This window comes from Trachypithecus francoisi, unplaced genomic scaffold (genome assembly GCF_009764315.1).
Source record: "Trachypithecus francoisi isolate TF-2019V2 unplaced genomic scaffold, Tfra_2.0 Lachesis_group12, whole genome shotgun sequence".
Classification (NCBI taxonomy): domain Eukaryota; kingdom Metazoa; phylum Chordata; class Mammalia; order Primates; family Cercopithecidae; genus Trachypithecus; species Trachypithecus francoisi.
The window spans coordinates 37366454-37377877 of NW_022681457.1; the positions used below are offsets into that span (position 1 = coordinate 37366454).

Sequence of the window (11424 nt, forward strand, 5' to 3'; positions counted from 1 at the left end):
GAGGAATTGGGAGCTGGAGGTGTGATTTCTTGGCCTCCAGCAGAAACTTTGTTCCAGTGGCCAGGTTCTTTCTCCCTCTGACTGGCTTTGGAAAGTTCTCATTTTCCTGGAGGAGCTGTCCTCCCCTCGCGTGCTGAAAAGGGGTGAAAGGAAGTCCTGCCGGCGTCCCAGGACTGCAAGGGCAGGCGAAAGTTTAAGAATGTAAAGGAGTAGCGGACCTTAAAAAGAATGGCTTAAAGAGTAGGGTAGGGAGGGGTTACCAGGGTGTACCACTGTAGGGAGAGGATACAATATCGAATTTTTTTTGTATGCTGCAGATGAGATTACCACCGAAACGCACTTCCTAATTCGCAGTGACCTTCTTAACATTTCTCCTTTCCTCCTTCTAGGTTAGTACAGTTCCCAACCCAGCCTGATTGTCTAAACATTCAGTGAGTTAATTCAATATATCCATCCAGAAGTTGCCCCAGTACTAATGTGGTGCAGCAGAAAGAACGGTGAAGTCAAAAACCCCAATTGTGAATTCTGGCCCTGTAACTTTGTAGCTCTGAGAATTTGAACAACTCACTCAGTCTCTCTGCTCTCCTGTGTTCTTTTATATACAGCATCATCTCAAAAATTTCTTCCAGCTCCTGAGATATTAGTCACAAAATCATCACAAGTTATTTTTTTCAGCCTTTCTAAATATAGCTTCATATAATGTAATATATTGAAGTAAATAATCTAGAAACATGTGAAATGACCAATTCCTCTCACAATGAAGATGTGCATCAAAAATAAAAAACAAATAACATGTTTATTTTAATAAGCAAAACAGGCCCATTCTCAGACTTATGATCAGAAATAAGACTGACTTAAAGTTTTTCTCTTCCAAACAACTGCCTCTTACTTAATTAAAAACTACTCTTCCAGGTCTTCAAATGTTTACTGTGTACAAATATTAGAGTTTGTAAATATTTTAGTCCATTTTATGTGCTCATATTTTATCACCAACTACTAATTACTGCCTATATTAGAATAATGTTTTTCTGTGTATTCATTACTTTCACATACTTTATTTCATTTAATCATGACTGCATCACCCATGAGTTGAAAAGCAGGTCTAGTCTTCTAGGTTTTATGGAAGGTGAAATGGGATTCGTGGAGGTATGATAACTTGCCCACAGATTCAGTGTAACTCTTTTAACTCAGTACCCAGCTGTCTCCAAGACACTAGCTGCCTATGTGAAATAGAATATTTCTGCTTCAGACCAGGAATGGTTTCCTTTTTCTAATTCATTCCTTCCACAGTGTCAGTACTATTCTCAACAGAGGAGACTCAAATTTAGTTGACTACTTAGGACTATTTTTGGTACACGGATATGACTAATATGTTTTTACACCGGTAGCACTTCAAAGTGTCCTTACATGCATTATCTCAATTAAGGTCATGACAATCACATAAGATCATCAAAAGAGGTTTATTTAGCCCTGTTGAACAGATGAGGAAACTGAGACCAAAAGACATTAAGGCCACAACTAACCAGGCCCTGGATTTCCAGGACAAGTGTTTCCCCTGTAGCCCACACTGTGTGTTTTTGTTCAAGGGTTGCAATTAGAATGACTGCAGGGAACAGCAAGACAGAATACATGATACCATTAGTATAAATATACAGTCATGCATTGCTTAACAACAGAAATACATTCTGAAAAATGTGTCTTTAGGTGATTTCATCCTTGTGCAAACACCATAAAGTATACTTAAACAAACATACATGGTATAGCCTACTACACACTTAGGCTATATGTTATAACCCATTGCTCCTCGGCTACAAACCTGTACAACATGCTACTATGCTGAATATTATAGGCAATTGTAAAACAATGCTAAGTATTTGTGTATCCAAACATATCCAAACATAGAAAAGGTGCCATAAAAGGCCGGGCACAGTGGCTCAGCCTGTAATCCCAGCATTTTGGGAGGCTAAGATGGGTGGATCACCTGTAGTCAGGAGTTCACGACCAGCTTGGCCAACACAGTGAAACCCTGTCTCTATGAAAAATACAAAAATTAACTGGGTGTGGTGGCAGGTGCCTGTAATCCCAGTTACTTGAGAGGCTGAGACAGAAGAATTGCTTGAACCCGGGATATGGAGGTTGCAGTGGGTAGAGACTGCACCACTGCACTCCAGTCTGGGCAACAAGAGTGAAATTCGGTCTCAAAAAAAAAAAAAAGAAAGTAAGAAAGGAAGGAAAGAAGGAAGGAAGAAAGGAAGGAAGGAGGAAGGAAGGAAGGAGGGAAGGAAGGAAGGGAAAAAGGGAAAGAAAGAAAGATAGGAAAGAAAGAAAGAAAGAAAGAAAGAAAGAAAGAAAGAAAGAAAAAGAAAAGGAAGGAAGGAAGGAAGGAAGGAAGGAAGGAAGGAAGGAAGGAAGAAGGAAGGAAGGAAGGAGGGAAGGAGGAAGGGAAAAAGGGAAAGAAAGGGAAAGAAAGAAAGAGAGAGAAAAGAAAGAAGGAAGGAAGGAGGGAGAAAGGGAGGGAGGGAAAGAAAGAAAAAGAAAGAAAGAAAGAAAGGAAGAAAGAAAGAAAGAAAGAAAGAAAGAAAGAAAAGAAAGAAAGAGAGAGAAAGAAAGAGAGAGAGAAAGAAAGAGAAAAGAAAAGGAAGGAAGAAAGGAAGGAAGGAGGGAGGGAGGAAGGGAGAAAGGGAAAGAGGGAGGGAGGGAAAGAAAGAAAGAAGGAAAGAAAGAAAAGAAAGAAGGAAGGAATGAAGGGAAAGAAAGAGAGAGAGAGAGGGAGGGAGGGAGGGAGGAGGGAGGAAAGGAAGGAAGGGAGAGAAAAGAAAAGGAGAGAGAGAGAGAGAGAGAAAGAAAGAAAAAGAGGAAGGAAGGGAAAAGAAAAGAAAAAAGAAAAGGAAAGAAAAGAAAGGGTACTGTAAATGCAGTATTACGAATTTATGGGACCACTGTCATATATTCAGTCCATTATTGACTGAAATATTATTATGCAGTGTGTTGCTGTATAGCTGTACTTGAGCAAGGGAAGGGGACTGTAGAGAACTGCAAGAGCGTGTACCACTCACTAGTCAGCTGCAGGATGCCTTGTGGGAATGAAAACCTTGGGGCTGTAAGAATTCTGATTTTTCAGGAGTCAGAAATCCAAATTTTCTTGTAAAATATTCTTTGTGATGTTGGTGAATACATTAAAAAACAAAAACACAAACACAGAAAAGGTAGGCCTAACAGAACACATCTGCTAATAACATGTAGACTATGAACTATGTGTCCGTGTGTCTGGTTTTAAATTTCATCAATTGCTTTTTACCCCCAGACAGCAAGGGCTGAACCAAATCCTTGAGTATGGTTCTAATTCTGATGGCATCTGATGTCCCCAGAATTAGAGATTACCAAGGCCTTGGGTGCAATTAATTATGATTTATAAAAATGATTTGTGGGATAGGTGTTTCTAAATTTCTGGCAATTCTTTATTGTTATTATTATACTTTAAGTTCTGGGGTACATGTGCAGAATGTGTAGGTTTGTTACATAGGTACACACGTGCCATGGTGGTTTACTGTACCCATCAACCCATCATCTACATTAGGTATTTATCATAATCCTATCCCTCCCCTACCTCCCCACCCACAGACAGGCCACAGTGTGTGATGTTCCCCTCCCCGTGTCCATGTGTTCCTATTGTTCAACTCCCACTTATGACTGAGAATATGCGGTGTTTGGTTTTCTGTTCCTGTGTTAGTTTGATGGTTTCCAGCTTCATCCATGTCCCTCCAAAGGACATGAACTCACCCTTTTTTATGGCTGCACAGTATTCCATGGTGTATATGTGCCGCATTTTCTTTATCCAATCTGTCACTGTTGGGCCTTTGGGTTGGTTCCAAGTCTTTGCTCTAGTGAACAGTGCTGCAATAAACATACATGTGCATGTGTCTTTACAGTAGAATGATTTATAATCCTTTGGGTATATACCCAGTAATGGGATTGTTGGGTCAAATTGGTATTTCTGATTCTAGATCCTTGAGGAATTGTCACACTGTCTTCCACAAGGGTTGAACTAATTTACACTCCCACCAACAGTATAAAAGCATTCCTCTTTCTCCACATCCTCTCCAGCATCTGTTGTTTCCTTTTTAATGATCGCCGTTCTAACTGGTGTGAGATGGTATCTAGTTGTGGCTTTGATTTGCATTTCTCTAATGACCAGTGATGATGAGCATTTTTCATATGTTTGTTGGCCACACAAATGTCTTCTTTTGAGAGGTGTCTGTTTGTATCTTTTGTCCACTTTTTGATGGGGTTGTTTTATTCTTGTAAATTTGTTTAAATTCTTTGTAGATTCTGGATATTACCCCTTTGTCAGACATGTAAATTGCAAAAATTTTCTCTCATTCTGTTGGTTGCCTTTTCACTCTGATGATAGTTTCTTTTGCCGTGCAGAAGCTCTTTAGTTTAATTAGATCCCATTTGTCAATTTTGGCTTTTGTTGCCATTGCTTTTGGTGTTTTAGTTATGAAGTCTTTGCCCATGCCAATGTCCTGAATGGTATTGCCTAGGCTTTCTTCTAGGGTTTTTAGGGTTTTATGGTTTTCTTCATCTTGAGTTAATTTTTGTATAAGGTGTAAGGAAGGGGTCCAGTTTCAGTTTTCTGTATATGGCTAGAATTTCTGGCTATTCTTGAAGCCATCAATGAGAGTGATCGCAGTAAATGAAATAATTTCTAAGTCACATGTGTTTCTTCTGGGCACAGAGACACATTTTTCCTGATAGTGATGACAAGATTGTGATAATGAAGATGATGACAAGGACAAAACTGGCCTCACCTCTATGTCCCTTAAAGGATAGTTCTGAATGAACCCTATTGAAAAATAGACACAGAACTGAAATGGTAACATTAGTTACATGTGGTATAATCATTATTCTTAGATTTTTCTAGCCGTGTCAAGACTACTCATAAAGTAAGAAATAGAATGGGGAAAGGAATACATGTTCCTACGTGGAAGTATTAAGTAAGCTCAACAGGAAAAATGAACTTATACAAATTTTACTAAAGACTAAAATGAAAGTATAATTCATAGTACATAAAGCATGAATGCCATGAAAGTATGTTAGTGCAACTGCAGTGAAAAGGTTGAAAAATATGACCCACAGAAGAGTATTTTTGGCTGAAATATTTTACATCAAATACCTGTGCATAAATTAACAACTGTAGTTTAGAGAAAAATAAAAAGAAACAACAAATGTCCCACTGATTTTAATAATGTTATCACATCAAAGGATGTCAAATGACCCAAACTTGCTCCACTGTTGAAAAACCACGTTGTATTTTAAATCTTTACACACAAAAAAATCATAATATTCACCTCAGCTGAGGTTTTTAGGGACTCTACAATTCTGTGACTACAAAGGTTAAAATAGAAGTAACAGTTGAAAGAGAATGAGATCAGCCAGCTAGTCCATTTTTTAAAAAAAAAAAAATTGTGGCACTTACAGACTCAATCAACATGTGAAGAGGTGGAGAAACTGAGGCTGGCTTCCTACCCCATTCCACACACCACTATATACACATGAGACTTAAATAACACTTCTTCCCTCTCTTGTGACTGACACAGATACTCACTATAATAAAATTTCACTTGAATTAAACAGAAGGTCTTAGGGTGAGCCCCTGTAGAATTTTTAACCTCTTTACTGCATTCTGATTATCACACTGATGATCCTTAACTCAGGAAACATGCAATTTCATTTATGTATGTTTGAACTGGGCAGAAAGACATGAAATTCAGAAACATCATTGAAGGGCTTAAATGCAAATTCTGGGTTTCTTAGATAAAACCTTCACAAAGAGAGTCCTCCTCACTCCACCCCAACACTTTGCTGCTTTCAAAGTACCCACAACACTACTATTACTACTGGAAATTGAAAATACTGTGCTGAATCTGTGCAGAGGAAAATTTTATTTAATTTTGCCAAGTTCAATTTACCAACTGTCATCCAACCTCTAGAACTGCATCCCTCTAGAGGGAGTTAATTAATAGGGCACTTTTTTGTACTCACAATGAAGTGTCTGCTTATTGCAATTCAACTCCACAGAAACCTCTCCCCTACAAAAAAAAAAAAAGAAAGCCTTTAGGATGGGCATGAAATCTTAAAGCTAGTTATCTAATCATATAACCCAGAAATTTCACTGAGAGAAATGGCACAGACCTGACTTGAGTGAGGCAGAGTATGAATGGAAGGACACTGTCAGACATTACACAGAGATAGTTGTATACTCCACCGTTAAACTCTCAAGTTTTTCTGAAAAGTATATAAACAATGAGAATTGGTTTTTTTAATACTCCAGTTGGCCTGCTCAAGGACAGAATTTTCTGTCTTACTCCTGCCAGCTTCCAATTAATCAATTTACCTCCAAAGTGTTCTCAAGTTGTCACATTATAATTTGTTTGTAACATTGGTCCTTGGCTCAGTTTACCAACTCACTCCCTCATATATAAGTGAACCATTTGCATGAAAAATGAATGGCATACCAATTAACTAAATGCTTCTGAGACATTTTTGACAACAAACCAAACTGTATTTTTCCTTGTCTTCTCTTTTCTATTTCTCTTTATTCACTAACTATCCTACATTTATTCAACAAATACACATTCAGTAGAACTATATGCCAGTCGTTCTTCTAAGTGATTGGTTATATACTGGAGAAATAAAACAGCATAGTTCATACATTCATAGTATTTACAGTTTTACAAGGGTGATAGAAATAACCAAACAAATAATTATAAATTGTTACAAGTTCTATGAGAAGAAAAACAAAAAAACATAGTGCTATAGGAGGGGGCAACATATATAGCATAATTTAGATTGAGAATGTCAAGGAAGATTCCTCTAAGAATGTGATGTTTAAAAAGAGAAATGAATGACAGAAATGAGCAAGGCAAAAAGCAGGGAAAAGACTGCTCCAGGGAGGGAAAACAGCATGCTGAAAGGCCTAGGTAGGAAATTCAAGATCAGAGCAGTAGTTTCTAAATTCCAAACTGACCAAGCATCCCACCAATTTTTTAAAAAATGTACCACACTTCTTCAACTACATTTATTTGGTTACTTTTATATTGTGTATACTATTGTACTAATATATTATATGTATTATAAAACATACACAAAAATTTGAAAGTCTCAAAGGATACTTTTTTTTTAAATGGACCATCTTGGACACTTCTAACTTCAGAACCTCCCGAATGAAAGGAACTGAAGGACCAATGTGGCTGAAGCTTAGGACATAATAATGTTGAGCAGAGAAATGATATGATATAATTTACATTTAAAAGTATCAGCCTAGTTCTTGTATAGGTAATTGGAATAAGCCTTATAAACTAATGATATAGTTATAGAATTGGTTGAGAGTTAAATTTGCACACCACACCTCAGTTGTGTTCTGGAGCCCCTCACTGAGTTGGGGATTGATACGGAAACTTTCCATTTAAAAGTAATTCAAGAACCTACAAGCAATGTATTCCACAGCCATGAACACAGATGATACCCACATCTTGCTTTCTAAATACCATCATTCACTAAAAGAAAGAGGGATCCTTAGAAAAATGACTCCAAGTCTGCAGCAGGGAAAGTATCAGGTAAACCTGGAACATATTGATGTGTCAGAAAACACAAACGAGCTCAGACTAATTAGATCATGTTAAAAGGACAAAGGAGCCAGCTTGAAGTGGTTGTCCATTGATCAAACATATGAAGAGCTGAGCCCCAAAAAGATTAACTATGATAATGTATTATAATACATTGAATAAAATAAAATGTATGAGCCCATGGTGATAATCAAAAGAGAAAATATTAACTAAATATTAACTATTTTTAGAATAATATGAGCTAATAAATGTACAAGAAATGACAGAATTACAAAGTCATCATTTTGCAATGCCCAATGTAATAACTATGAAATCAGTGGATGCCAAAATCATTGGATAAGAGGTTGTTGGGAATATGATATGCATATGGTCTCAAAATATTACCTCACATGTTAGTCATCAATTTTTTTTCAGAGTGCTAAGGCTTTATTTCAAATGGAGTTTATGCTAGAGGGGCCCTTCTCCAATCTTTCTTCTGTACCCTATTCTCTCCCAAAGGTATCTCTCTAAGGGAGGTCAGTAGGTCATTAGAGAAGAGGAAATCTAGAGAACAAAAAGGAGCACTGCTTTTGCCAAAGTCCTCTGAAACCACCACTGAGTCCTTCTGGATCCAGTTGAGAATCTGGACCTTGAAAATGAGAGCTAAACCTCTTCCACTAGAAGAGGATGATCACTGATGCTGTGGATCCTCTGAGACTTAGCAATATCTTCTCTCTGAACTTCAATTTTGAGTTGCCATTCACAGCCATCGCTATGATGTTCCTTTGAACAAGACCTCTACTGAAACCAGCTCTGCTGTGACTTACGGCAAGTATATGAATGCTTATTTCTAAATTACCCTTTATATTTCCTCAGTGTCACTAAGGAACCCTAGATCTCTTCCATAACATGCACCAGTCACTGTTTGGCCACCATTTTTATTCTACTGTGGTCACCTCACATTGACACAGGGCTTCTCTTAGAGACTTCTAACCTCTCAGCTACTGTTGTTCCAAAGTTCCCCAAAAAACTATGAACCCACTGAGTTGCACTGTGAGTAAAGGGCACTGCATCATCTCTTGCTTACTTGTCTCCCACACACACCCCTTAACTCCTCCCCTAGCACTTTCTACTTTTCATATGGTGGGACTTCCCTTGTATCATCTCCTCCATGCCTTCTACATTATGGCTTGTTGTAATATTCTATTTCCAAAGAGCTAAATTTTCCTTTTGGTTTATAAAGGGCTACTTTTGGAAGTTAGAAACCAGAAACTTTTTCCCCCTTTCAAAAATCCTGGATTTCATGAAAATTGTCTCACAAAAGGCTCAAGAAAATTGGCCGTGAGATTCAAACTAGAGAAAGATCCCTTTTCTCTAGGTGGATTATGCCTTTCCAGAAGTAATGAATGCCTTTCCAGAAGTAACAAATGCCACTAATTCAAGGAGTAATTAGCCACAGGGCAAAGGGTTTATTAGGAATTAAATATTCATTGGTTTCACAGTCCAGAAATACTAACTTAATTAGGGTTACCAAAGCATATTGAATCAGAAAATCTGAATTCTGGTTGCAACTTGTCAAATGATACACTTTGTGACTTTTGACAACTTGCATAATAAAAAATAATAGCATCAGCAATTTTTGAGCCCCTATTTGGGCCAGTGAAGCTGGACTATCAGTGATGCTGGGTATCTTACTTATTTATTTTCTGGTACTCCTGTCTATTTATTTCTGGTACTCTAGTCCCCCAGTTACTATCCTAAACCTTCACCATTCCCCTCTAGTTTCTGACTCCAACCTTCCGATGTGAGAAAACATAAGCTTCTGTAGTTTAAATTGCTCTTGTGTTTACTGATATTTGTAGTCACTTTCCTAACTGGTGCACCAGGTAGTTCTGGGTCCAGTTTGTAGATATAGTGGCAAGAAGTTAAGAAAGTTTCTGTGGGCTTCCAGTTTCTCTTTGAAGTAGGGCATATAGTTATCTGCTGAGTTTGAGGAAGTAAGTTGTGGGGAAGAACATCTAAGAAAACTAGAAATGATTGTAGTTGCCTACTGTGGAGAACAGGTGAAAGGAATAACTAAGAAAACATTGAAAGGATCCTAGTCATTATTAGGGTCAAGATGCTGTTAAAGGCAATGGATTTATTTAGAGTAGAATCAAACCTGAAATCATTTTATTTTGATCCATCAATGTAAAGAACAAGAGAAGGTCACTGATCAGATTCATCTAGATGTGTGTTTTGTAACAAGGATTTGAGAGGAGAATGAGGCACAGAGTTTAAGAGATTGACAAGAAACAAGAAATAGTGTGTTACGGAATCCAGTCAGAATTAGCAAGGATGTGAGGAAGGGAGGAGGCTGACCATCTCTCTCTCCTGCTAATGTACCTGCAATGGGGTTCCATTGCTCACAGAAAAACAGTTCAAATAATTAAGATGTTTACACAGGAATGATCTGACCCATACCTCTTTCTAGCCTCCTCTTGTGTTGTTCTTCCCATTGTTCTCCATACTCAAGCCGTGCACACAGGGGGCTGCAAGAAAGTAAGCCAAATATATAGTTTTTTACGAATTCTATTTGCTTTATTTTCCATGTACATCCCCTCAGCCTGCCTTTTCTAGCCAAATCTTTTTTACTTCCCTGGGCTTATTTTCCATTAGCCTGGTCCCTTCTCTCTAACTAGCAACACTACTTTTAATTTTAATTATTTTAATCTCTTCTCCTTGAAACTTAATTGATCTCCCTGACTCCATTCTTTCACTTCTGTAATCCATCTTCACATTGATGCCTTCATGTTACTCTGAGCAAAGCATATTATGCTTCTGTTCTCAAAGCTTTTATAGTACATCATGAGCTTCCTATGTCATGTAAAGTTCTCTACTACCTAGCACCAGTTCACCTTCCCAGTCTCCTCTCTTCTACTCTCTGCCCTCAACATTCTATGTTCTAGGCACACTGGATTCTTTATAATTCCTTAAATATGCCACATATGTTCATATGGGTTTGCTTTCATTCACATTGTTTTTTCACTTCCCATCTCCATCTTTTAAAGTCCTAGTCATCCCTTGAGTCATAAATGGTACTCATTTTCTGCTGAGAAGCAATGGCTCCTTTTGTGTATTACCATAACACGTTGGTTGTATCTTTATCATTAAGATTTATTTCATTTACATTATATCTTGATTATCTGTGTGGATGTCTGTCCCTGTATCAAACTGGAAGGTCCATTTGGGTTGAGATTTTGTCTTAGTCATTATAATAGGAACTTAGTTCCTAGTTCAATGGTAAGTAATCCTTGACAAGAGCAGCAGAGGATAGGGTTGCAATAGTATTTTGGGATCAGATTAGGGAGCCCGTGAATGTCAAGTTATAATGAAGAAAGGGACTAGGAGTGGTGGCTCACACCTGTAATTCCAGAACTTTAGGAGGCCAACGTGGGAGGATCACTTGAGGGCAGGAATTCAAGACCCAGTCTAGGCAACATAGCGAGACCTCGTCTGTACAAAAAAAAAAAAAAAAAAAATTAAATATCCACGCATGGTGGCACACACCTGTAGTCCCAGCTACTTAGAAGGCGAGGCAGGAGAATTGCTTGAAACCAGGAGTACGAGGCTATAGTGAGTTATGATCACGTCACCCACTTCAGCCTGGCCAACAGAGCAAGACCACATCTCTATTAAAAAAATTAAAGAAGAAAGGAAATTCATATATAATAGACATTTAATAAATACTTTTTAATTGAAAAGCTGTTAATAACCAAAATCTCTTTTTTTCTTCATTTGACAGATTCTAAGTTTTCCCATTTGCACAGGAAAGGAA

At 37.8% G+C, this 11424-nt stretch overlaps 1 long non-coding RNA gene across 1 annotated transcript; it reads right to left on the bottom strand.

The window, feature by feature from the left end:
• Positions 1-4569: 4569 nt before the first annotated feature.
• Positions 4570-11049, bottom strand: LOC117092111. Its single transcript, XR_004440627.1, has 3 exons — positions 11011-11049; positions 10049-10138; positions 4570-4846 (listed from the first exon to the last, which is right to left on the bottom strand). It is a non-coding gene; the product is annotated as an uncharacterized LOC117092111 (long non-coding RNA).
• Positions 11050-11424: the final 375 nt, after the last annotated feature.